Raw genomic sequence first — 27073 nt, 5'->3', positions numbered from 1 at the left:
ATGAAGAAATGGAGGGGTTTCAACTCGCTACTGCTGAGGCTAATTTGAAAATTATATATATATATATATATATATATATATATATATATATATATATATATATATATATATATATATATATGCCTGTGTGTCACTACTATTGCTCTTGTATTTCTTATTTTCGATATTAAAAAATCTGGCATCATTTTTTAATCTCTAGCCATACTCTAGCACTAAATAATAATAATAATAATAGTAATAATAATAATAATAATAATAATAATAATAATAATAATAATAATAATAATAAACTAAAGAAGAAAACCAGCTAGCGGTTGGTGTTTTATCTTTAGATCATCAGAAATTACTATTTTATCAACTCGCAATAGTTTAGTCCCCAATGTTTCTATTTTAAAAGTGATGTGTTAGAAATAGCTAGTCAGAGACTCCCCACCGTCTGAAATGAATTGAAAAATGATCCTCTACTCTAAATGAAAAATTTCAACCATATGTGTTTTTCCTTTACGTTATTAAAAAATTATTTAAAAAATTTACATGAAAAATTAAATTTTTAACATAGTTTTACGATTTTTTATGAATTGTAGTGCGAAAGCTGGTGAAGAATATTTTCCCGTCAATTTGGACGGAGAGTGGACACTAGCCACATATACAGGGTGGAACGATAAAATTGTCGCAATAGAAAAGGACGATATGATTCTATTTCCGTTTGATGAAAACCGGTTTTTGTTTTTTGTTGCAGACTATCTACTAGTTGGCCAGTTGTGTACAAATCCTAAGAGCGATAGGAGCCTTTTATTATGTCTGAAAGTGACAGAATGTTTAATGAGCAGATCGGAGGTGTGCCACTGTAAAGCTCATGCTCTCTACCGAGCCAAAATATGAAAACAGGACCATTGCCAGCACCTTCAAACTGCACTGCTGGATTGCCACGAATAACAGGGACGTGCTCAGGGTGATCAAATCAAAGTTTTAGACTATGCCTATAGTTTCTGGTGTGGTTTCAAGTGAGGGCCACATCATGCCACCTCACATTTTAGAAGTCGACTTGAAAGTCAACACTAAAGTGTACCTGGATATGCTAAAGGGTGTGGTGATCCCATGGTGAAATCAGGTGGCCGATGGCAGACGCTATGTGTGGCAGCAGAACTCAGTGTCGGGCCACAACTCCAAAGAGACCCAGCCTTGGCTCCAGAAAGAGTGCTACGACTTCCTCGTCCTGAGCATGCTGGACGATTACGTTTGGTCATACGTCGAGAACATCAACATGAACTCCCACAAAACCAAAGCCAGCTTAATTGCTACCACGCCAAGTATTCGCCGAGCTCCCGCTGAGTTCCTACCGAGCTCATGCCGGTGCTTGTGGAAAAGGCATGCTCCCGGTTCTGGATCCGTGGAGTTGAATTGTGGAGAGTGGAATTGTTGCTGAAAGCGACTATATTAGATAGATGTCAGCTCTATTACATAATCAAGTTGTCTGGATTGATTTTTTTTTCCAGTAAAAGTTTTAAAATAAAGCTATAGTGTTGTTTTCTTTAGGGCCACACTTATCGTTTCACTCTGCATAAAAAAAGGCAAAAAATATACAAGTTAACTATATATCGAGACGCCTTGACAACGTCACTACTGGCGATCATTGTCCAATCAAATTAGCTGCCAACCTCAATACGAAGAATCCCATTAAAACGTCTCTTGAATCTCGCAAAAGGGAATGATAAAAAATATAAAGCATAGCATATAAACCAACGGACGAAGCAACATGTAAAAATGTTTGGACGTATCTAAACTTAAGATGCGTCCATTGAATCTACCCATTAACGAGACAACGTCTATTTCAGACATGAACGTGACAGCTAAACGAAATTGCTATAAAAATCTAAGCATGATAGATCAAGAAAAATCTATTTAAAAACTTAAGCATGACAAACCTAAGCAAAAGTTCAATTCATATTTAAGCGTGGCGGACAAATGACAATGCAGTTTAAAACTTAAGCCTCATAGACACACAAAAATGCAATTTTAGACCTAAGCCTGATAGACTAAGAAAACTGTTGTTTCAAACTTAAGCATGACCGACAAGCGAATTTTTTTTTAAATATTAAACGTGATAGATCAATAAAAATGCCATTTAGACTAAAACGTGACAGACCAATAAAATTCTAATTTTAGACTTAAACATGACAAACGAAAATCATATTTGAAACTTAAGCAAAACAAAGAAAAATGCTACTCAAGCTTAGGTCTGACAGACTGACGAACATTCTATTAAAAACTTGAATGTGACAGACTAACGAAAATGTTATTTTAAAGTTAAGCGAGACAGGCTAACCAAACTGGTATTTCAACTTAAGCCTGACAGACTGCCGAAAATGCTAATGCAAATGTAAGCGTAACAAAATATCGATAATTATATGTAAAACTTCAGCTTGTCAATACAACGAAAATGTTACTTAAAACTTAAGACCAACAAAAGTGTTATTTCTAAATTAAGCTTGACAGACGAATGAAAATGATATTCAAAATTTAAGCGTGACGAAAATGCTATTTCAAGTTTGTGTGTAACAGGCCGAAATTATATTTCGAAACTTGACATGATAAATCGATGAAAATGATATAGCATGCTTAAATATGACAGACAAATGGAAATGATATTTCAAACTTAAGCCTACCATGCTGTCATAAATGATATTTCAAACTTAAGCGTTATGGGAAATGCTATTCCAAACTTAAGTTTTATAGACGAACGACAATGCTATTTTGTATTCAAGCATGGCAAGTTGACGAAAACACTATTTCGAACTTGTGGTTAATATAGTCTGTTTCATTATTTAATTTTGTGGGAATTTTTGGAAGATTTAATATAGTCTGTTTCATTATGTAATTATGTGGGAATTTTTGGAAGATTTAATATAGTCTGTTTCATAATGTAATTATGTGGGAATTTTTGGAAGATTTAATATAGTCTGTTTCATAATGTAATTATGCGGGAATTTTTGGAAGATTTAATATAGTCTGTTTCATTATTTAATTTTGTGGGAATTTTTGGAAGATTTAATATAGTCTGTTTCATTATGTAATTTTGTGAGAATTTTTACAAGATTTGCAAAACTATACATTTTTGGAAAAGTTATTGTCTAAGGAATCAGAAAATAAATGTTTGCATTTGCTCAACTATGGATATGGCGGCCATATTGGAATTTACAAAATGGCGGCCGTAAAATGTACGTTTTGTAATATCTCGGCCTCTAAATAAGCTGGAACATTGATTTTAACTGCTAAACCGACATTTTCAGTGTCAAGTAATTCAATGGTCTAAGTCATCATTACATCTTTTGTAACCTCCCATTGAAATACATAATCTATCATATGTGTAAAAAAAAAAAAATAGCAACATAGGCTGTCAGTCAGATACTAAATCAGAGTTATTTTTATTGAGATGTCTTTTAACTGTAAACGTTGGATGTTTGTGTAATCATCTTAAATATTATGACGTGCTGAATCATAGGTTGACATAAAATTATATTTCGAACTGGGGCGTGGCAGATATTTTTTTTACGTGGAGGTCACCACTTATCAAGGCCCGGAAAACACTCGGAGATAAGGGTTATTGCGTGTACAGTAATCAATGGGATAATATCGTAGTAATAGTTAGTATTGGAGATTTGATAAAGTGTCTTACTTAAGGGGGTGGCTCATCAGGAATTTGTTTATGTTGGACTTGAAGACATCCAAGTTGTAGTAAGGTGTGAAACAGGCAAACGAAAGAGAGAGAGTTCCACAGTCGTGCACTTCTAAGAAAGAAGCTTTGTTCATGGAATCTACGTTTTGATTTAGGCACAGATAAAGAGTGTGGAAAATTAATGACAGTGATTTCAGATAGACGGGTGTTTATCGTAAAAAGTTTGGCGGGGGGCAGAGATTGGAGCTCAGACGAGCACTTGCCAGGGAAATAACGATAAAACAAAGACAGACTCGCAACGTCTCTTTTGTGGGAGAGAGGTTGCAGGGAAGAGAAAAGGGCATACCCCACTAAGCCACGGTCTATTTTGTACTCTGTCAAGGCAGGATAGGCTGTTTTTAGCAGCTCCTGCCCAGATGTGGCAGCAGTACTCCATCCTTGGACGCACTTGGCTTTTATACAGATAGAGAATTGCATCAGTAGTGAGATATCTTCTGGATAGGTAGAAGGACCCCATCATTTTCCCAGCGACCTTGGCAACAAACGATGTACGTGTTCCAATTCAGGTCAGGAGTAAAGGTCAAACCCAGAAGCTTATCAAAACATGGAGCCTCCCCAAGACGAGAGCCATCCATTTCAATTGATGCCAGATGGGGGTCAGAGCGTTTAAGATGTAAAGATAGGAGTTTGGTTTTAGATGCATTAAAAGTAACCAGCCACCTTTTCCCCCACTGTACCACGCGCTCAAGATCAGAGGAGAGAGAATCAGAGTGAACTTTGTCATTTACGGCCTTTGATGTGTTGGCATAGATGGTCGTGTCATCAGCATATATATATATATATATATATATATATATATATATATATATATATATATATATATATATATATATATGATGCCAGATGGGGATCAGAGCGTTAATGATGTAAAGATAGGAGCTTGGTTTTACGAAATACTGGTCTGGGTGCCCGACGTTGCTTGGGTGTTTGGATGTGTGTGTTAAGCAAAAAAATAATAATAAAAATGTTTTAAAATCTTTTTTTTTAAGTTGTAGTAGACAGGCAGGCTCGAACCCTTACTGCGAAGGAGGAAAAGAACGTGAAAAAAAACGTGATGTCTTTGCGGTTGCGGCCATCGCCAACCCGAAAGTGGCGAAGGTTTAAATTAAGGCTAGTCAATCGAAAAGAGGGGATGACTTTCGAAAATATCGGCGAAAAAAGCGACTCCTCCCTGTAGAAAAGTGTCCAGCTAAAAGGATGACAGAATTGATGTTTTTAGACAATTTTTCGATATTTGTCGTCCGAAGGATCGAGCTTCAAAACGATACCGATCTCGTGAAAATCAGTCGCGTCTGTCGACAAATATCGCCTAGGCAGACATACAAACACACATACAAACATACATTTAAACAGACAGGTGAGGTCTATATTATAGAAGATGATACCTTTATGCAAATACAAACTGCAATATATCCCCATGGCTATCCTATACAATATGATTCAGTTTATGCGTCGATATCCTCCTCCTCCTCCTCCTCCTCCTCCTCCTCCTCCTCCTTGTGTAATATTAGTATTTCCAAATCAACTGTGATAGAAAATCGGACAGACTCTTTCATAGAAATTTTGGGACGCATCTCAGCAGTGATAGAACGTTTATCTTAAGTTTCAAGTATATTACATCCATTTCAATTGGGTTTTAGCGGTGGAAACTGACGTACGACAGACCAATATTATTCCGGTCTTAAGTGTGACAGAACAACGATCGTCGGACAGTGACGTGTCGATGATTCTTCGAGAGGATGCGTCCGTAACGATGAAAATTCTATTTAGAATTTAAGCGTGACAGCCAATGAAAATGCCTTTTTAAACATAAGCGTGACAGACGAATATAAATGTCATTTTAAACTTAAGCCTGACAAACCAACGAAAATGTTATTTGAAACTTAAGCGAAACAGACCAAGAAAAATGCTTAACTTAAGCATGACAGACTGATGAAACTGCTGTTTCAAACGTAAGCAAGACAGAGTATCGATAATTCTATTTTAGATATAAGCGTGCAAATCCAATAAAAATGCTATTTCAAACATAAGTACAACAGAGTATCGATAATTCTATTTCAAACTTAAGCATTTCAATCCATAAAAATGCTATTTCAAACGCAAGCATGACAGAGCATCGATAATTCTATTTCAAACTTAAGCATTTCAATCCATGAAAATGCTATTTCAAACGCAAGCACGGCAGAGCATCGATAATTCTATTTCAAACTTAAGCATGACAGACTGACGAAAATGCTATTTCAAACGTAAGTACGACAGAGTATCGAAAATTCTATTTCAAACTTAAGCATATCAATCCAATGAAAATGCTATTTCAAACGTACGCTTGATAGAGTATCGATAATTCTATTTCAAACAATCGCGTCAATCCAATGAAAATGCTGTTTCAAACGTAAGCACAATAGAGTATCGATAATTCTATTTCAAACAATCGCGTCAATCCAATGAAAATGCTGTTTCAAACGTAAGCACAATAGACTATCGATAATTCTATTTCAAACAATCGTGTCAATCCAATGAAAATGCTATTTCAAATGTAAGCACGATAGTTGCTATTTCAAAACTTTAGGATGACGTACAATATGACCGATCAACTCCACGTGCGTATTGGCAAACCATTAAAAGGCAACCGGGCGTCTCTGATTAAAAGCAAGATTTATGGATTGAATCCAAAGATTTTTTTTTCCGTCTTTGGATCATTCGTGGAAAAAGAAAAGGTTTGGAAAAATGTCAATCGTAATTAAATATCTGTAAATCTAGAATATCAATGGATATTTTTCGATCTTTGTTATTGTTTTTTGTTTTCTTTTTCAGATCTCGATTATTTTGCAAGACCGTATTCTCTCATTTATCCGGTTCCTCTTTCTGCTATTAAACAGGTTGTTTGGAAAATTGATGGCATAACTTCCGGGATTTTGTTCTATATGATTGAGTATTTATCTCTCTTTCACCGGGGAAAGGGTTGGAGAGTGGGGTAGCATAGCTAGTGCCCCGACGAAGAGCACTCTGGCCTGCAAAAAATGTCTTGGCAGCCCGTCGGCATTTCTTGGTAAAGGCGACTCAGGTGATTAGTAATAAACGAACTCTTTCTTAAATAGAGAAAGCAAAGCTTGGGAGGATAGACCTCCTAGAACTACACAGGTCCAGCAACATACAGTAGTCAACAGGGGGGAAAATATTCCAAAATTATGTATTATTTGGACTACTCAGACTACTGTTCTCATCTTGAGTGTGATTTCCACAACGTTTCGGTCGATGTAACTTCCAACCTTCTTCAGGCAAGGACCCGTGGCGCAGTGGTTAGAGTACTTGAAAATGCGAATTGTAAAGTGATATTCTCCTGAAGGTAGAAAGTTCAATTCTTAGTGTGGGCAACCGAAAACTACGATTGCGAATTACTTAGGACCTGTATCCCGTCATGCTGAAAGAACAAGAGCATGCTACCCCCGTGAAGTAAATAAAGGGTTCTGTTCGAAGTTCCGTCTAAATTCACTAGTTCAACAGAAACATTTCCGAGTTTGACAAGATACACCTGAAGAAGGTCGGAGGTTACATCAACGGAAAAGTTCTGAAAATCACACTCAAGATGAAAATTGTACAGCGGCGCATCTCCAACCTCGCTCGTCGAACATTGTGTCATTTTCATAAACGATAGAAGGCTTCTATCACTCTTGGGATTTGTACACAACTGGCCAACTAGTAGATGGTCTGCAACAGTAAAAGAAACCCAGTTTTCATCAAACAGAAATGGAATCATGTCGTCTTTTCTATCGCGATAATTTTATCGTTCCACCCCATTCTCGTAATGAGAAGAGCTTCGCCTGTTTCGGAACAGTCGACTATGTCCCCTCCCCCTTAACGGTGGCATACGCATGGAGATATCATATTCTAAATCCATATGGATGCATATAAAATGATATAGCATAGTTAAGCCTGGCAGACCAATAGAAATGCGTTTTACTCTTAAGTGTGTCAGACAAGCAGAAGTTCAATTCAAAGACAAACAGAAATGCGTTTCAATCTTTCATGTGACAGACAAAAAGAAATCCAATTCAATTTTACATGTGACAGACAAACAGAAATCCAATTCAATCTTTCATGTGACAGACAAACAGAAATCCAATTCAATTTTACATGTGACAGACAAAAAAGAAATCCAAATCAATTTTACATGTGACAGACAAAAAGAAATCCAATTCAATCTTTCATGTGACAGACAAAAAGAAATCCAAATCAATCTTTCATGTGACAGACAAAAAGAAATCCAATTCAATTTTACATGTGACAGACAAAAAAGAAATCCAATTCAATTTTACATGTGACAGACAAAAAAGAAATCCAAATCAATTTTTTATGTGACAGACAAAAAGAAATCCAAATCAATCTTTCATGTGACAGACAAAAAGAAATCCAATTCAATCTTTCATGTGACAGACAAAAAGAAATCCAATTCAATTTTACATGTGACAGACAAAAAAGAAATCCAAATCAATTTTACATGTGACAGACAAAAAGAAATCCAATTCAATCTTTCATGTGACAGACAAAAAGAAATCCAAATCAATCTTTCATGTGACAGACAAAAAGAAATCCAATTCAATTTTACATGTGACAGACAAAAAAGAAATCCAATTCAATTTTACATGTGACAGACAAAAAAGAAATCCAAATCAATTTTTTATGTGACAGACAAAAAGAAATCCAATTCAATCTTTCATGTGACAGACAAAAAGAAATCCAATTCAATTTTACATGTGACAGACAAAAAAGAAATCCAAATCAATCTTTCATGTGACAGACAAAAAGAAATCCAATTCAATCTTTCATGTGACAGACAAAAAGAAATCCAATTCAATTTTACATGTGACAGACAAAAAAGAAATCCAATTCAATTTTACATGTGACAGACAAAAAAGAAATCCAATTCAATTTTACATGTGACAGACAAAAAAGAAATCCAAATCAATTTTTTATGTGACAGACAAAAAGAAATCCAATTCAATCTTTCATGTGACAGACAAAAAGAAATCCAATTCAATTTTACATGTGACAGACAAAAAAGAAATCCAAATCAATTTTTTATGTGACAGACAAAAAGAAATCCAATTCAATCTTTCATGTGACAGACAAAAAGAAATCCAATTCAATTTTACATGTGACAGACAAAAAAGAAATCCAATTCAATTTTACATGTGACAGACAAAAAAGAAATCCAATTCAATTTTACATGTGACAGACAAAAAAGAAATCCAAATCAATCTTTCATGTGACAGACAAAAAGAAATCCAATTCAATCTTTCATGTGACAGACAAAAAGAAATCCAATTCAATTTTACATGTGACAGACAAAAAAGAAATCCAATTCAATTTTACATGTGACAGACAAAAAAGAAATCCAATTCAATTTTACATGTGACAGACAAAAAAGAAATCCAAATCAATTTTTTATGTGACAGACAAAAAGAAATCCAATTCAATCTTTCATGTGACAGACAAAAAGAAATCCAATTCAATTTTACATGTGACAGACAAAAAAGAAATCCAAATCAATTTTTTATGTGACAGACAAAAAGAAATCCAAATCAATCTTTCATGTGACAGACAAAAAGAAATCCAAATCAATCTTTCATGTGACAGACAAAAAGAAATCCAAATCAATCTTTCATGTGACAGACAAAAAGAAATCCAAATCAATCTTTCATGTGACAGACAAAAAGAAATCCAATTGAATTTTTCATGTGACAGACAAAAAAGAAATCTAATTCAATTTTACATGTGACAGACAAACAGAAATGCATTTTAATCTTATATGCGACTAGCACGGATACCCTGCGTTGCCCGGGTCGACATGAAGTTCGGTTTGGACACACCAAAGATATTGAACACTTTTTCATTATTATATGTCAATTCCATCGTTACCCCCCAACACAATTAAAAAAAAAATTAACGGATAGAAACACGAAAATGTAATCGCCCAAAAAAGAACAACTTTCCTACCAGATGTTTCGGCAGAAGGGATACAAAGAGAAGAAGCTATTCTCAAGATATTGAGCACTTTTTGATGACTATATACCAGTTTAAGCGAACTACTTTAATGCTGTCTTAGTCTAGAAAGATTTCTCTTTACGGGCTGTTGCAACGGAAACAAACTGAAAATAATTCAGTGTTTGAAATATATTGCGTTATTAAAAGAAAAAAAATTATCAGTTAAGATGTAAAAAAAATGCGATTTACGTAAACCTCGAAATAAGTAAAATGTTTTGTTTGAATTTAATTAAACGCCGATAAAAAATATGCCAAATAAATAATACAAAGTTTTAAATTCTTTTAACCCTGTTTAAATGCAAAAGAAAAAAATCTGTTAAAAAAATGTAACTAATAAAAAGTTTATTTTTTGTTTTAATTAAAGAATCTTAGCTGAGATGAATTTTTGTTTCTTTTAAATAAAAAATAACCCTCAGTTGATTTAAATATCTGATAAAAGAAAATTCGAAATAAGGAAATTGTTTTATGTTTTAATATAATTATCCTCTGAAATTACAAAACAACCGTGTTTAAATGCAAAAAAAAAAAAAAAAAAAATAATGTTAATGAGACAACCTCCTACTCCACTAGACTACATCGCTGATTGCGACATCACGTCGGAATTTTTTTTTTATTTTATTTAAACAATTTTTTTTTTTAAATAATGCTTGACGCAGTTGTTAAAATCGTCTAAAAAGAGACGATTTTAACTTATCCCTTACCTTCGTTTAAAAGTCTATTTCTATACTAAATAATTGACTATTTTTTCCAATTCTTACATATTATGCCTCTTTTAGATGGTACCTGTTTCGAGCCGGTCGGATTTTACTGACAAAAGTTTTAGTAGACATACAAACACACACACACACACACACACACACACACACACACACACACACACAGAATCTTTCCTTTATATAATAGATAAATAAAGAAGAAAATATTTTACTTTCACATTTAACAGGCCAACGTAAATGCAGTCAAAATAACACCACTAATGCTATGCTAGGAGCACTAGGAACAATACCAAAAAAAAACTTTGAAAAAAAGAATGGGAGAGATTGGAATCAGAAGGATGACTGAGAAGATACAACGGATAACAATAATGAAAACGGCTGAAATATTAAGGAAAATCATTGAATGCGGAAACTAACACAAGTGAGCTACAGGCACAAGTCAGGCATATAGAAACCGCTACGAATGTAAAACACACACAAAAAAAAACATAACATGGCCTCATGAAAACAGAAACTGTATAATTGTAAATTACCCACCCTCCCTGTGCCCCTGTCTTCCCCTTACATTTTTTTCTTGTGTGTGTGTGTCACCATAAATTAACGCCACGCAAAATAAGCGAGGAGTGTCACGGAGGATAGAAAGATCGAGGAGAGAAAGTACTGGCCAGACCATCGCTAAATGAGTGCAAAAAGGACTGGGACCTTGAAGAGTCTTATTTCCACCCAAATTCCAGTGGAGACCAATGGCCGCCGCCAAAGAGAAATCAATAGTAAGCAGCTATTAAAATAAAAGAAATTCATCTGCAAAGGTTATCGAAAGAGGTGGAGAGTATTGGAAATCTGGGGAGATTTGTTATCACTCAGATTCCAAGGAACACCACAAGTTGTTCTCAGAGAAATCTTTGATGATGGCCTGTGTGATTACTCCTAGTGAGTAACTAATAATAATAATAATAATAATAATAATAATAATAATAATGATGATGATGATGATAATAAAATCAGTAGAGGATTACGAGGAGCGTGCAATAATTAATGCCCCTGGCCCACTTCACATAGCAGTAGAGCAACGAAACTTGGCACAGTTATTAGTCTTTCTTTACATAGGAACCACCCAGAGTTATGCATTTCTCCCATCGTTTGATGCAGCTCTGGAGACCGTTTTTGTAGAACACCCCATGTTTGTCCTCCAAACACGACGTGACTTCAGAAATTAAGGCTGCATCATCTGGGAAACGCTTTCCTTTCATAAACAACTTCATGGCTGGGAAGAGGTGAAAGTCAGAGGGTGCAAGGTCAGGAGAGTAGGGAGGATGGGGTGGATTTCATAACCACACACCCGTGCTTCTGATCTGGCGACATGCGAGTTTTGGACCGGAGCGTTGTCCTGCAGGAGGAGCGTACCTTTGATGATCTTGCACCGCCTCTTCATTTTGATAACTTCCCTTAATTTCCTCATAAGTGAAGCATAATAAGCTCTTGTAATGGTACCTTTTGCCAGGAAATCTGTCATCACTACTCCGTTCTGGTCCCAGAAGACTGTGAGCATGACCTTGTCAGCGGAGGGCTGCGCCCTTGCTTTCTTTGGAGGTGTTGAGTCCCTGCATTGACTGGGCTTTGGTCTCTGGACCATAGTGATGGACCCATGTTTCATCCTGTGTAATCAGTCTTTTGAACAACTTTTACTCATCTTCTTGGCACATCTCCAAATTCATCCTCGATCACTCGACGCATTCTCGCTTCTGGAATGGAGTAAGCAACCTAGGAATCCATCTGACAGACACCTTATGCATATGTAAATGGTCATGAATGACAGTTTCCACAGACTCTGTACTAATCTTGACATCTTGGGCTATTTGGCGAATAGTAATGCGCCGATCTTCCAAAATGACAGCCTCAACTTGATGGACAGATGCTTCATCAATGGCAGAAGGGGGTGCGACCAGGTCTGGGGGCTGTTTCCACAAACTTCAGGCCATGTTTGGATTCACGATGCCAGCGTTTTACAAGGTTATATGATGGGGCATTATCACCATAAGTTTCTTTCATTTCATCAAAAGTCTCCTGTGGTGTGCGTCCTTTCAAATACAAAAACCGGATCACTGCTCGACATTCAACAGGCTCCATTTCACACCTGACTCAGTTCAAACACTTGTAAAACAGAAACCACAATTAGTTCAGAGCTGTAATTTGCAACACAACCCATAGAGATATAAATCATTGTACTTACAAAATTTCAGCAAGATCAGACAACGGGAAGTGGGTCGGGGGCATTACTTATTGCACCCCCCCCCCGCGTAATAATAAACAAGTGAAGTATGTATTGCCCCCCGTGAATTCACAGTGAACGAAGCATAAAAAATGACTAAGTTCAGCATGTGCCCCCCCCATTTAGCCCCAAAAGTCCCCAGGGGACATCAAATCCTGGTGAAAATGAACAAACGGTGCAGTTTTAGGCATTAACATATGTAAATTTGTGTTGTGCACTATGCAAAAGAGAAATGACTAAATCCATCATATTCTCCCCCCCCCATTTAGCTCCAAAAGTCCCCAATTCCTTAACATATTTAAATTTGAGTTCAGCACCATGCAAAACTGCTAAATAGACATACACAGAAAATTTTGGACAAATATGGTAAAATAGTCGCAAAAATCGAGTGTTTGTATTAGCCCCAAAAGAGCCTCTGGGGTACATTCAAGAGTTATTGCGAAGTTTAGACAAACAAAATTATATAGAAATCAGTTAGTTACAACTTTTCAGAAAGTTTTATAAAATCCAAGGCATCATATTTTTTAATAAATACAAAATCGTCATTTTTAACAATTTCAACCCGAAAGACACCCCTAGGGGGGACGGCAACCGGAGTTTTCCTGGAAAATTCGTTCTGTTACTTTTTTACTGATATCATGTATAATGTTTGCGCAAAATTTGAAAAAATTCCAAGGCATAGTTATTGAGAAAAGTGCGGACAGATGAACGGACGAACGGACAAGGGTGAATTTACAGGTCCACCCTCCTTTTGTCGCCCCCCCCCCCAACAACCCGATTAACTCAGTCGCCGATAAGGCTACACAAGGGTTTGAACATACAACTAGCGATTTCCAGACTAAAACACAACAAAAATAATTACATTGAAACAGAAAATATTACAAACCCAACAATTTGGAAAAAAAGGGAGTTCAAACTTGATGTGTGTTTGTTTTGTTTTAAAGTTTAATTAGGTTCTTTTTTTAATACAAATATTAACAGGAATTTAGCATCTATCAAAATGTATCATCATTTTGGTTGAAATATTTGTTTTTTTGTTCTATCCAGCATTAAGCTTGTGCTTATTAATACTAGGTCTGAAAGGTTAATTTGTATTACCTATGTTTTTTATGCCTGAATCTGAAGAATGATTTCCCCGTGAAGGAAAACGGTGGAGTTTAACTATCCATGAAACGGATACGGAACATCTGGAAAATAATGCCAACCAACCACGCCTTTGTTATAATAAAGTGTAGCGAACTAAGTACTGTGTTATCTGTTCGATATACAGTAAGTTATTAACAGTTATTATCGCCCCATTAGCCTCCTCCCACTTTTTGCCAAAATATTTGAGACCATAATTAACCATGCTCTAGTCCATCATCTTACAGATGCTAAACTACTGACTGACAAACAATATGGATTTAGACAAGCCCGTTCCACAGCAGACATCCTCACCGTGATCTCTGAACGTATATACCAATCACTGGACAAAGCGGGGGAAGGCAGAGCGGTAGCTCTAGATATATCTAAGGCTTTTGACAGGGTATGGCATGAGGGTCTCCTCAGGAAGATTAGATCTTACGGTATCACTGGTAGAATACTTAACATAATTAAATCCTTCTTAGATAAGAGAAAAATCCAGGTAGTCCTCGACGGTCGCACATCTAAACAATATGATATAAATGCGGGAGTGCCCCAGGGTTCTATCCTTGGACCTCTATTGTTCCTGATATTCATAAATGACCTCCCCGACAACATTGCCTCTGAGATGGGTATATATGCTGATGACACTACACTCTATGGCAGACACGACAGGAAGACGAATGAACACATTTCTAAAGAAATGGCAGAAACACTAGAGGAAGACCTCCAATCTGTAGTGGAATGGGGACAAAAGTGGTTGGTCGCGTTCAATGCTGCCAAGACTAAACTAGTTTCATTCAATAATTACAAGAAACCCTCTCTACCACCAATAGCAATGGCCAACGACCCTTTATCTGAGAGTCCATCTTTCAAACTCCTTGGCCTAACGTTCACAGGAAACATGAGTTGGAACAATTACATTGAAGGCATTGCCAGGGCCGCTGCAAGAAAGGTAGGCTCTCTCTACCGTGCTAGAAAACTACTAACACCCGAAAGTATCCTGTACCTCTATAAGGCCACCATTCGCCCATGTATGGAGTATTGCTGCCACATCTGGGCTGGTGCATCTGCTACTAGTCTCTCGCTCCTTGACAAGGTTCAAAAGAGAGTCGCAAATCTGATAGGCCCTGAACTGGCATCTAGGCTTCAGCCTCTGTCCCATCGACGAAATGTTGCATCCCTCTGCCTGTTCTACAAGTATTTTAGTGGTGAATGCTCTGATGAACTGCAATCACTTGTGCCCCCACGACGCGAGCACCCTCGACAAACCCGACAGGCTACTAGATCCCACCCCCACACTGTAGAGGTCCCTAGATGTAAAAGATCTTTTTACTCCAATAGTTTCTTCCCCAGAACCGCAAGACTCTGGAATTCCATTCCAGGTCCCTGCTTCCCCAACAGTACTGACGTGCAGAAGTTCAAGTGTAACGTGAACCGACACCTTGCTGCCCAAATCCCTACATAGTACCCCAGTAGTTGTTGCCCCTGATAGTAGCCCCCTACACCAAAGTGGCAATTTGCCTTGTTTGGGGTGAAAATGTAATAAAAAAAAAAAAAAAAAAAAAAAAACAGGAACTAGTGACTACAATAGCACATTTACTTTAGAAGTTTTCTTGGAAACTGCTGAGACGATCTGACTAAAATTTTGTATGGACATTTTTTATAAGGTGCAGCAAACTAAGTAATATTTGATACATTCAATGCACAGTTAGTCACCAAAATACCACATTTATTTTAGACGTTTGTTCATGCACTGTTGGGCTGCTCGGACTGAGCTTTTGTATGGACCTTTGTTATGAGATGCAGTGAACCAATCATTATGTTATCTGTTACATTTATAGTTATAGATTGATAGGGACTAGTCGCCGCAATACCACACATTTACTCTAGAAAGTTTCTCTGAAACTACTGGGTCGATTTAGCTAAACTTTTGTATAGGCTTTTGTTACAATGTGCAGCGAACTAAGTATTACGGTATCCGTTCAATGCACAGTAAGGAATTGAAAGGGATTCATCACCACAATACCACAGTAACTTTACAAGTATTTTTCGGTAACTATTGGATCGATCTGACTGAGATTTTGTATAGATCTTTGTTATAATTAAGTGCAGCGTATTAAATATTATTGTATTTGTTCGAATGACCATACATGTATCACGAATGAACGAGTATTAGTTTCTGTCGAACTCGGAAATTTGGACAGAATTTTGAGTTCGACAAGATACACCTGAAGAAGGCCAGAGGTTACATCGACCGAAACGTTGAGAAAAATGGCACTCCGGGTGAGAAGAGTAGCCCGACGAATCCAAATAATTTCTGTTTGATAAGTGAGACAAGAGCAGACCTGAACATATTTCAAATCAATAAGACCTTTGGTGCGAAATAGATCATCGTTATTCATGTCCCGAGACGCCTATCGCAGCTAATAAATATCTCTTCCCCCTTTTTATAGGGACAAATTGGGACGAACGCAACTTGGAAAGGAAAGCTGAAATTAGATAAGTTAGGCTTTATGATCTGCAATTGAGGATCGATCGAGATTTAGCCGCGGGCACAACACAGAGCGTTTGCCGATTTTTTATGAGCATATGAGCAAGTCCAGGAAATAAACATGTTCGCCATTTCACAAAATTCAAAGTGTTATAAAGGAGACAATGATAAAAGTAGGGTGCTTATACATCATAATCACGTTGACACACCGGTTCTCGTAAGATCACCGAAGATTAGCAACGTTGAGACTGGTCAGTACCAGATGGGTGACCATTTGGGAATCCCAGGAGCTAAACTTCGACACCTCCTTGCAAAAACTGCAAAAACGCTTTGAGATGAGGATTGGTTATCCATATTATTTGGATTCTTCAGACTACTGTTCTCATCTTGAGTGTGATTTTCACAAAGTTTCGGTCGATGTAACCTCCGACCTTCTTCAGGTGTATCTTGTCGAACAGGATAATCTTTCTGTTGAACTCGGGAATCTGCGCGGAATTTCGAACGGAACCCTTTATTTAATTCACAGGTAGTTTGCTCTCGTTCTATCAGCTCTGATTGGATAAAGATCCTAGGTAATTCGCAATTGTTATTTTCGGTCACCCGTACTGAGGATTGAACCTTCAACCTTCAGAAGAATGACAATTTCCAACTGAACTATCCCGAGTATTCTAATCACTACACTACGGTTACATTGACCGAAATGTGAAAATGACAGGCAAGATGAGAATCCAACCAATGCGAAGAATTACTCACCATTGTGAACATTCAAATTTCCACAAACGTTGACAGAGGGATAAGCAGACAGGATATGGTCAATTATCCCAAAGATAAAAACTCCATCATTTGGGGATGAAAGGGCAAATGTGGATGCTGCGCTGTGAGTAAATGCGACTCGCAAACACATAGGCGCCATTTAGGATCTTTTTTTTTTTTTTTTTTTTTTGGAGATGTCTCTGCCACATGAAAAGTCATCCCCAGTCTAGGCACGAATTCCATGTCCATAACAATCTTAAAGTTCAGATTTTCATGTCATATTCAATTAACTTTTAGCATATAACATAGCAGGCTCCTATTAGATTACCAAAGTTAAGCAGTGTTGAGCCTGGTAAGAACCGAATGAGTGACCATTTCAGAACATCAGGCTCTTATCGTTATTTCCATGGCAAGCGCTCGTCTGAGCTCCAATCTCTGATCCCTCCTCGCCAATCTTTCACGATAAACACCCGTCTAGCTGAAACCACTGTCATTAATTTTCCCCACTCTTTATCTGTGCCTAAATCAAAGCGTAAATTCCATGAACAAAGCTTCTTTCTTAGAAATGCACGCCTGTGGAACTCTATTCCGTTTGCCTGTTTCCCACCTGACTACAACTTGGATGTCTTCAAGTCCAACATAAACAAATACCTGATGAACCGCCCCGCTTAAGTAAGATACTTTATCAAATTTCCAATACTAACGATTACTACGATACTATCCCATTGATTACTGTACACGCAATAACCCTTTAACCCTTATCCCCGAGTCACTTCCGGGCCTTGATAATTGGTGACCTCCATGTAAAATATATATATATATATATATATATATATATATATGTGTGTGTGTGTGTAGAAGCACATCGACATCTCCCTGCAAGAACTGAAAACCCTAATACCGTAATCTATTAATGCAAGGGATGTCCATGCGACTGAGGACCGCTTGTGAACTTTATATTCCCACAAAATTTTCTTCAACGGGGGAATCTGGATCAACCCGTCTACGATGAATCTCGCTGGCATACATACTTATGCAGAATAAGGACCGTACTATCGTCGGAATTTTCCGGGCAGTTTACGTGAAACGCTGGAAGATGTTGAACGAAAAATTTTTTATATTTTTGTTTTTATTTTTCGTACAAACACTGGCCAATTTCGTCAATGAAAATATATTATTTTTTGTTATTACAGAACATAATTCAATGAAAAATTAATTGGAAAAAAAAATATTTCTTTTCTTTTTATGAAGAAAAATACAACGAATAACGAAATTTAAGAAGATTAAAAATTAAATCAAGAAATAAAAAAACAATCATTGTAAGGTAAGTTTCATGAATAAATATTTTTTTTGAATGACAAACAACTGATAGCAAGTGATTTTTTATATGATTCCAATATGATTTTTTTTCTATTTGATGTAATGAAACTTTTTCAATTGCATCTGACGTATATAGACATCATAATCGGTGACGTGTGTAGAATAATATTCACTCGATATCCTCCTGAATGTCTGTAAACAAAAATACACAGGTGCTTACACTTTTCGGACGACAAATATCGAAAAATTGACTTAAAACATTAATTCCTTCACTCTTAACCGGGCACTTTTCTACAAGGAGGGGTCGCTTTTTTCGCCGATATTTTCGAAAGTCATATCTTCTTTTCGATTGACCAGCCTTAATTAAAACCTTCCTCACTTCCGGTTTGGCGATAGACGCATCAACAAAGATGTCATTTTTTTTCTTTTTTTCACGTTCTTTTCCTCCTTCACGGTACGGGTTCGAGCCTGTCTGCCTACCACCATTTTTGGAGGGCTCTACACACAGCTCCAAACACCCGAGAAACGCCAGGCACCCTGGGTAGTTTAATATAAAAAATAATGCAACAGTAGCAAGTATCACTCAGCTACTTCAAACGAATATATCCATTTCATGGAACATAATTTTTGTGATTTTTTGTTCAAAGCCAAATAAATATGTATTTATTTTTATAATAAACTAATGATAGCAAATAACTTTTTTTCTTGAATAATTTTGATAGCTGTGCTCATATTGGCTCAGTGTTTCAGTTGTCGGCAGTTTACGTAAACTGTCCGTATGATAGCACGATCCTTATTCTTCATAAGTACCCAAATTAGTATTCGCCTGTAATATCTAAAATGTATGTTTAAATGACCAGTTAAAAATTGAAAGATACACAACAAACATCCACAAAGTTGGTATTTTTTTTTATCGGTGTAACCTCTTATGCATAATACCTAAGATTAGAAAAAAATATATTTGAGAGTCAAAAGACCATTTTAATTCTTTACTATGATCTAGGTGTATACGACTTCTTTTAATGTTTTCATGTGAAGAGAAGTAATCCTATTTTTTCGAAGGGTTATTTCCCTTATCCATACTCGAATTATGTTTGTGTATGTAAAGAGAGAGAACTAAGCATAACTGGTCGGAATGTAAGCTATATTTACTTTAATTTACGTTTATACAAAGAGTATAAAATTCAGATGCCTCTTACTTTTTGTGAACTTTAATCAATACTTATAGGGCGTCCAAAAAGTCCCTGAAGGGTTTTGAACATAAATAGATTCTTAATTTTTACACAATCTGACTAAGGCATTGGGAATTGTTTAAAATCATGCAAAATTTAAACAACCTTTATGCATTAAAACACATGTCAGACCTCAAAACTTCAAACCCCAAACCCTGCAAGAATTGAAGGAAAACATCAGGAACGAAATAAAGGAGTTAAATCGCAATCCAGAGATTCTGCAATCTGTCATGAATAATGTTTTGGAAAGAGCACAAATATGCGAAGCTGAAAATGGGCAACATTTCAAAAGCATTATTTTTTTTTATAAATAATTTTTTTTTAGATTTTGCATTATCTTTTTTATATTTCAGATTGTGTTAAAATAACACAAATATATCATCAAAAATAAAGAATCTATTCAAGTTCAAACCCCTTCAGACTTTTTGGACATTCTGTATTAGATATGAATATTCCTGAACTTTGAGGGTTTTTTTTTTAATATTGTAAAGGAGCTTTATATGGCAAAAGATTAGTACAACTTCCTAATTGAAAATATATATATATACTAGCAGGGTGATCCGACGTTTCCCGGGATTGAATGATTATCAACAAATGTTTCATACTCCCATATTTTTATTGTCATCGAAATCGATGAAATCGCCCATTTTTCAATCAAATCGATTGTCTGCACTAGTTGGGGAGCCAATGCACTGCACCTCGTGGCAGCTTCATTTCCTCTCGCAGTGACTTAGTTCACAATGCATTGTAGTTTACATTGCACTGTAGAGAACATAGTGTTGATTTTATAGAATTATTTCATGTATAACGGCTTAAATGAAAGTTTAAAATATCATGCTTCAGATTTCAACCTTTTTTCACATCACCGAAATGTAGCATTCCTCTGCCTGTTTTACAAGTATTTTAATGAAAATGGCAAGCAGCAAAATCCCACCCCTACACTGTAGAGATCCCTGAATGCTATAAAGCCTCCTACTCAAATAGCTTCTTCACTCGTACTTCTAGACTTTGAAATTAACCCTTTGGCCTCTGCTTCCCTGGCTGAACTGACAAGCAGAAGTTCACGTGTAACGTGAATGCATAAAAAATAGAAATATTAATTCCAGATGTTTGGGTAAAATAACGATTAATGCCAGATGTTCTAAAAATAGAAATATTAATCTCAGATGTCGTAAGAAAATAGAAATATTAATTGCAGATGTTCTAATAATATAACGATTAATACCAGATGTCTTAAAAATAGAAATATTAATTCCAGATCTCCTAAAAATAGAAACATTAATTTCAGATGTCTTAAAAAGTAGAAATATTAATTCCAGATGTCTTAATAATAGAAATATTTATTCCAGATGTCTTGATAATAAAAATATTAATAAAAAATGTCCTAAAAAATAGAAATATTATTTCCAGATGTCTTAAAAATAGAAACGTTTACTCGAGGTGTCCTGATAATAAAAATATTAATTAAAGATGCCTTTAAAATAGAAATATTAATGCAAGATGTCTTAATAATAGAAAAATTAATTAAAGATATCTTAATAATAGAAATTTTAATTCCATATGTCCAAAAATAGAAATATTAATTCCAGATGTCTTTATAATAGAAACTTTAATTCCAGATGCTCCAATAATATAACGATTAATGTAAGATGTCTTTAAAAAAGAAATATTTATTCAGAGGTCTTAAAAAAATAGAAATGTTAATTCCAGATATCTAAATTATAGAAATATTAATTAAATATTTCTTAATAATAGAATTATTAATTAAACATGTCTTTTAAATTGAAATATTGATTCCATATGTCTTCATAATATAACGATGAATGCCTGATTTCTTAAAAAATAGACATGTTTATTCCAGATATCTTAATAATAGAAATATGAACATCAGATTTCATAATAATAGAAATATTAACTCCAGATGTCTTAATAATAAAAATATTAAGTAAAGATGTCTTAAAAATAGAAATATTAATCTCAGGTGTCTTAAAAATAGAAATGTTTATTCCAAATGTCTTAATAATAGAAATATTAGTTACAGATGTTTTAATAATAAAAAAATTAATGCCAGATGTGTTAATAATATAAATATTACTTTCAGGTGTCCTAAACATAGAAATGTTAATTTAAGATGTCTTACTGATAGAAATATTAATTCTAAATGTTACAATAATATTACAATTAATTCCAGATGTCTTTAAAAAATAGAAATATTAATTCTAGAAGTCCTAAAAATAGAAATATTAATTTCAGATATCTTAAAAATTGTAATATAAATTCCAGATAACTTAATAAAATACATTTTTATTCTAGATTCTCCAATAATATAACTATTAATGTCAACTGTCTTTAAAATAGAAAAATTAATTCCAGATATCTCAAAAAAAAAATAATAAAATTGTTGATTCAAGATGTCTACATTATAGAAATATTAATTCTAGATGTCTTAATAATAGAAATATTAGTTTTTGATGTTTCAATAATATAACGATTAATGCCAGATTTCTTTAATAAAAAGAAATGTTTATGCCAGATATCTTAATCATAGAAATATTAATGTCAGATGTCTTGATAATAGAAATATTTCTTCCAGATGTCCTAAAAATAGTAATATTAATTTCAGATATCTTAAAAAAGAGAAATATTATTTCCAGATTTCTTAATAAATAACAGAAATATTAATTCCAGATGTCATAAAATAGAAATATTAATTCCAGATGTCGTAAAATAGAAATATTAATTTCGGATTTCTTTAAAAAATATAAATATTAATTTCAGATGTTTTTAAAAAATAGAAATATTAATAAAAGAAATATTAATTCCAGATATTTTTACAAAATAGAAATATCAATTCCTAATATCTTGTGAAAATGGAAATATTAATAGAAGAAATCTATTCCAGATGTTTTTAAATAGAAATATTAATTCCAGATGTTTTTAAAAATAGAAATATTAATAGAAGAAATATCAATTCCAGATGTTTTACAACATAAAAATATTGAAAAAAAAATGCATCGTTTAAATATGATGATTCAGAATACCACTGTTTCAATCTTCCGCAGAACAAATAATTGGAAATCTTTGGCGTCGTTCGGGAAAACACCCGTGGACTTAAATGTCATAGAATTAGACAATTAAAAAAGATTGTTTTGTAGTTCACAATTTCATAATTGGTTTAAAGAGAATAGAGAGGACAGTAATTAATTAGGTTCTCCGGCCATTTGTGAGCGAAGTTGAACAATAACTTTCGTGTCCAGAAGGCGATCACAATTAATGTTCGGAAACTTAATTTGAACTAAACTAAGGAAATTCAACAAAATTAGATGCGTCAATTCAAACTTGGCGTTTTTCGACTCAAATCGTATCAATATTACCGGGTGAAACGATAAAATTGGCGCACTAGAAAAGACGACATGATTCCATTTCCGTTTGATGAAAAATGGTTTTCTTTTTTTTTGTTGCTGTTGCAGACCATCTACCTGTTGGCCAGTTGTGTACAAATCCCCAGAGCGATAGGGACCTTCTATCATGTCTGAAAGTGACACAATGTTCCACAAGCAAGAGTAGAGATGCGTCGCTGTACAACTCATGCTCTCTACCGATCCAAGTTATGACAACAGGACCGTTTCCAACGCCCTCAAAATAAAAATGGGAAGAGAAACAAGTACATGGACTATTCATAAGGATTACAAAAGATGAGATTACCAAAAACACTCGGAAATGGCTACACAAAACGTAATCATTTATAACAGCCACACAAGGTAACGCAATCAAAGCAAAGATTGACAAGACAAGAAAACAACAGATGCAGACTCTGCAGACAAAGAGACGAAGCAATAAACCACATAATAAGTGGATGCAGAAAACTAACCCAAAAAAGAATATAAAAATAGACAGGCTTAAGTGGGGAAAGCAGTACATTGGCAATTATGCAAGCAATTGCATCTAGGACACACAGACAAATGGTACAAGCACAAAAAGATGCAAAATTCTATGGGACATGGATATAGAAACAGATAAACCCATCAAAGCAAGAAGATCGGATCTCATAATAGTTATCAAGAAGGAAAAGTCCTCCCAGATTGTAGCTTTTGTCGTTTCAGCAGCCTACAAGGAGACTAAGAATTGGAGCAAATATACAGAACTGGCCAGAGAGCTCTTTTTTTTACATAGGAATCACCACATTATCAAGGCCAAGAGGCCACTCAAGGATAAGGGTTAAAGAGTGTACATTAGAAATTGGACAATATAGTAATCATTAGTAATGAAAATTTGGTAAATGTGATAACTTATATGGAACAGCTCATCAAGAACTTATTTACGTTAGACTTGAAGACAACCATGTTGTAGTCAGCCGGAAAGCAGGAAAATGGAAGACAATTCCACAGGCGTGCAGTTCTAAGAAAGAAGCTCTGTTCATGGAATCTACGTTTAGGTTTAGAGTTTAGAGTGGGGGTAATTATTGATAGTGTTTACAGCTAGACGAGTGTTTCTTGTGAAAGTTTGGCGAGGGGGGGACCATAGATTGAAGCTCAGTCGAACACTTTCCATGAAAATAACGATACATCAGAGACAAACTCGCAACATCTCTTCTATGAGATAGAGGAGGGATGTGGAAAATTAATAGCACTAGGAACAATACCAAAAATCTTTGAAAAAAGAATGGGAGAGATTGGAATCAAAGGAATAGGCTGAGAAGATACAATGGATCTCACTGGCGAAAACTTTAAAAATATTAAGGAAAACCTTAAATGTGGAGACTTAACACAATACATAAACTACAGACACAAATTGGACACAGAAATGGTTACAGATGTAAAACACAAAAGAGTATCATAGGGAATCATGAAAACTGAAAGTGTATATTTGTAACATACCCCCATGCGCCCCTGCATTCCGACCACACCTCTGTGTGTGTGTGTGTGTGTGTGTGTGTGTGTGTGTGTGTGTGTGTGTGTGTGTGTGTGTGTGTGTGTGTGCGACCATAAACCGGTACCACATCAAATTAATGTGCAGGGTTAAGAAGGATGGAAAGACCGAGGATATAATAAAGCACTAGCCAGATCTCAGCTGGATGAGTGCGAAGATGACTGGGATGTGGGGAGATTGTATTTTTTAAATTCACCTGAAAGGATCAGGCGTTAGCATGGTGTATTCCAGTTCATGCTGTAGCTGTTCATTTGAACCTGAAATCATAAAAATTGCTCAGTCATCTCATAAGATCTATAGCAATAGCATACTGAATTTTCAAGAGTCTACGATGATTTTAAATGAAGTTATGACACTGATTGAAGCCATCTCGTATATGTATAATACTCAATAGAGAATTGTTGCTAATAATTACGAAATCCACATTCCGGATCCACACGATGTGTGCAAGCAGTCGCAAAGAAACCTGGAATAAGGAATAAATCGACTCATTTTTTTTCGTTGAAACAACAGGCATTTATTTCCAGCCTTGTCACCTGGTAAAACCTGTCGCCCTTGGCTTATGTTTTTGTTTTTTTGTTTTTATACATAGGCATCACCACTTATCAATGCCAAGAGGCCACTCGAGGATAAGGGTTAGAAAGTGTACAGTAGACAATTGGAAAATATAGTAGTATTTAGTTATAGAAATTTGTTAACTTATATGCAACGGCTCATCAAAAACTTTTTTACGTTAGACTTGAAGACTACCATATTGAAGTCGGCTGGAAAGCAGGAAAACGGAAGACAATTCCATAGGCGTGCAGTTCTAAGAAAGAAACTTTGTTCATGGAATCTACGTTTAGGTTTAGGTACAGATAAAGATTGGGGGGATTATTGATAACACGTCTATCCCGTCCTCTCTCTAACGTCTAACAGTCTGCGTACATGTTATTCTTTTTATAATCTTTTTCCTTCTTCCTTGCTGTGACGGCACTTCGCACACAATTCGGTCATTTGCATACAACTGATATACGTGCGTCCGTGTCCTGTTACATATGAATTAAAATATATTTAAGCGTATTTTACGACCGGCAATGCCGAGCGTCCCACAGGTAAGCTCACTCATAATAAACAAAGATAATAATACTTTTTTTTTTACATAGGAGTCACCACTTATTAAGGCCCTGAGGCCACTCGAGGATAAGGGTTATTGAGTATACAGTAATCAATGGGATAATATCGTAGTAGTCATTATTAATGGAAATTTGGTAGATTGGATTACTTAAGGGGGCGGTTAATCAAGAATTTGTTTATGTTGGACTTGAAGACAACCAAGTTGTAGTCAGCTGGGAAGCAGGTAAACGGAAAAGAGTTCCACAGGCGTGCAGTTCTAAGAAAGAAGTATACTGGCGTATCAGCGATAATAATGCTGGTTTTAACTACAAGAATATAGGAGCCGAATACTGTTTCGAATGTCTTATACGAGTTTATTTTTGAACCTGGATACTTGACCCGAAAAATATCCGAATTAGATTTGAAATTTGATTTTTCATTCTTTTCCGTTCGTTTCCGACATTAATACAGACGGGAATCGCAAGCGAAACTCATTTTCCACTTGGATTTTTCCACTTGACTGCAATTGAAACCGGCATTGCTGACGTCGGTGGTAAGTGTTTGGACTGGAGACGCTCAACTCGTTGACACGCCACTTTGAGGCCTTCTTAAGCAGTTTCTACTGAACTGCCGGGAAGCTGGTTGTATTAGGGAAGCTGGAATGTCGTTTGATGAAGAATAAGTTGGGGGGTGGGGGGATCAGTAATTAAGAACGCGATTCCAGATTTGAAATCCAATTCCAGTCATTTCGGATATCGTTCCGTCTTATTTTCAACTTCTTTCTTTTTTTTATATCGTTATAGCTCTCTCTCTCTCTCTCTCTCTCTCTCTCTCTCTCTCTCTCTCTCTCTCTCTCTCTTTCGCTCGCTCTCTCTCTCTCTCTATCTATCTATCACTCTCTCCCCTTCTTTCTTTCTTTTTCTCTCTCTATATCTATCCGTCTATCTATCTATCTATCTATCTATCTGTCTATCTGTCTATCTATCTCGTTGCCTTTGTTTCTCCCTTTATCATTTTGCCTCATCCACTCTCTCACTCTCTCTCTCTCTCTTTCTCTCTCTTTCTCTTTCGCTCGCTCGCTCTCTCTCTCTTTATCTATCTATCTATCTATCTATCACTCTCTCTCCTTCTTTCTTTCTTTTTCTCTCTCTATATCTATCTGTCTATCTATCTCGTTGCCGTTGTTTCTCCCTTTATCATTTTGCCTCATCCACTCTCTCACTCTCTCTTTCTCTTTCTCTTTCGCTCGCTCGCTCTCTCTCTCTCTCTTTATCTATCTATCTATCTATCACTCTCTCCCCTTCTTTCTTTTTTTCTCTCTCTATATCTATCTGTCTATCTATCTCGTTGCCGTTGTTTCTC

This window comes from Euprymna scolopes, chromosome 41, assembly GCF_053919585.1.
Source record: "Euprymna scolopes isolate OS-2025 chromosome 41, ASM5391958v1, whole genome shotgun sequence".
In the NCBI taxonomy this organism is placed as follows: Eukaryota; Metazoa; Mollusca; class Cephalopoda; order Sepiida; family Sepiolidae; genus Euprymna; species Euprymna scolopes.
This window is presented reverse-complemented; position numbering follows the sequence as displayed.